General features: G+C 31.7%; 1 pseudogene; it reads right to left on the reverse strand.

Moving 5' to 3' along the window:
- Positions 1-960: 960 nt before the first annotated feature.
- Positions 961-2,235, reverse strand: LOC101265328 (8-hydroxygeraniol dehydrogenase-like; annotated as a pseudogene).
- Between the last annotated feature and the right edge of the window lie 263 nt (positions 2,236-2,498).

Consider the following 2,498-nt stretch of genomic DNA (forward strand, 5'->3'; position numbering starts at 1 on the left):
CATGTTTACCAAAAATATTGAACAAAGTCAAGTTTTAATTAACATTTAAATGTTAAAACGCCTAATGACACAAATTAAATATGAAAGCCTCAACACTAGACACTGATTTACCAAAAAATTTAACTTCAATTGGTAACTTATCAGCTATTAAAATATAAGTTAGTAATCAATAATTTACCAATAAATTTTATTAGAGTTGGTAATATTTATTATTCAACTAAACATTAATATGTAATATTACTAACTAATAATTAATATGATGTTAAATGTTACCAATGGATTAGTGATCAATTGGTATATTACCAACTATATATTTTTATTGATGTTAGTAATTTACTAACTACAATCTTTATTCGTCGGTAAAATTTCTAACAAATTTTATATTTATTGTCAAGTTTACCAGCATAATTACATTTCGTATCTAATTTACCAACACATTTATACTTGGTTGGTAAATTTAGCAACACAATCTTGTCGTTGGTAAATGTTTGGTTAGTAATTCATTAGTAATATGTTAATAAATTATATAAATAATTTTTATCATATTTACCAATCGATATATACTTTATTGTTAATACTACCAACAATAGGTGTGTGTTAGTAATATTTCTGTTGGTAATCGATTGATAGAAGGTTGCTAAATTTGGCGCCATTGTCACCCGCCATATTTACCAACTAAAATATTTCGTTAGTAAGATTTATGTTGGTAATATGTTAGAATTTCTTTGTTAAGTTTTAAAATATTATTCGGTTAGAAATATATTGGTAATTTGTTAGTAGAATACTAACCAACTTAAGTTGTTAGTAAAATCGGTTGCAATTTGAGTTTTTTTTATTTATGAACTTAACCATGATAAATCAGTATAATTTGATGTAAACATGAATGCTTATAAGTTTTACTTAGTTTCAATACTAGAAAACATAATTATCATTTTAATTTTCTTAACTGCTTATTCCTTTTGATACTAAAAATGTAAGAAATAGATTAAAATAACAACACGTGCAAGCTTAATACAAAATCATAACCCTATGACACTCATTTTCTTCATAAAAAAACAACATTGATATTGCCAGAAACAAGATGCCCTCCCGCCCCCCATCTCAATTCCTGTTCAACGTGTTTCCAATGTCAAGCACAAAACGATACTTCACGTCCAATTTCAAAAGGTGTCCAATGTTGTATTCACATAGTCCATTGGTATGACTTCAATATCTGGTGTTATATTATGCTTCGCCATCATCTCTTGTGTCTCCTTCATCTCTCCTATAAAGCTCCTTGCACTAGCTTCCTTCCAATTACACACATTTTATTAGCATTACATATCAATATTTCCGATTGGGAAAATGAGTAGACAAAAATCGTTGATTTAAGACAAAAGATACCTAAAAGCTGGGGAAATACAGGCAAGTCTAGTGGTTTTTCAGGCGCCCCAGTCATCGCAAGCTTCCCATGAGTTTTCAACAAATTAATCAATGGAAGAAGAGGGTGAATCATACATACAGTACCGATGATGCCATCAAGTGACCCCTCTGCACCCTGCTCATAATACATGTACAAACGAAAAATAGTACTATTCAATTTTCACACCTTAGTTATAAATTGGAAATTGAAGCATAGTTGATTGATTGATGGACCTGCATTTGGTCAGGGCCACGACTGACCAAAAATTAGTCCGCCCCTAAACGCTCAATTGCCGCGTCTTTCTTACTAAGAGATGTACTAATGACAGTAACTCTGGTCCCGAACGCTTTAGAAAATTTCAGAGCCATATGTACAAGTCCACCAAGACCAACAACACCAATGTGCATTCCCGGCTTGTCAAGTCCAAAATATTTCAATGGACTATAAATTGTGATCCCTACACATAACAGGGAAGCAACTTCCATTGGTAAATTTCGGGCCAGTGGACCACGTAGTGCTCATTCGTCACCATTATATCGGAGTAACCACCATACGTGATGTTTCCATTGGTGTAAACACCGTTGTATGGCATGATTTGATCCGCAACAGTAATTTTCCATATCGTTGTCACAATTTTCACATTTTCAACATGATTCTATTAAAACTCCAACGCCAACTTTTTCTCGAATTTTGAATTTCTCCACTTTGCTTCCAATTTCAGTTACCACAGCAACAACTTCATGCCTGTAAGAGAAATTGAAAATTTCAAAGGAGTAACAAAATTTAGAACTTACATATAATCTACCACTAATTTCTCTTACGTGAAACAACATATCAGTGTAATTTCACAAGTCGAGTTAAAGGAGGATAAAATGTAAGCAAGACTTACCCCTACCTTTTCTATGGTATAGATGAATTTTTCTTATCTACGTTATGATGCAATTCTAAGCAAATTAATCTGATTTAGCTATGGATTTTTGTTGTTTAGTTACATCTTTCATCATCGTGAGGTCTTCTAGTGAACTTCTTGATGATCAAATTTACAGTTTTGTTGTCCAAACAATTTTACTACATATATTGCGATTATTATATTGTT

The sequence above is a fragment of the Solanum lycopersicum genome, chromosome 4 (assembly GCF_036512215.1).
Source record: "Solanum lycopersicum chromosome 4, SLM_r2.1".
Classification (NCBI taxonomy): Eukaryota; Viridiplantae; Streptophyta; class Magnoliopsida; order Solanales; family Solanaceae; genus Solanum; species Solanum lycopersicum.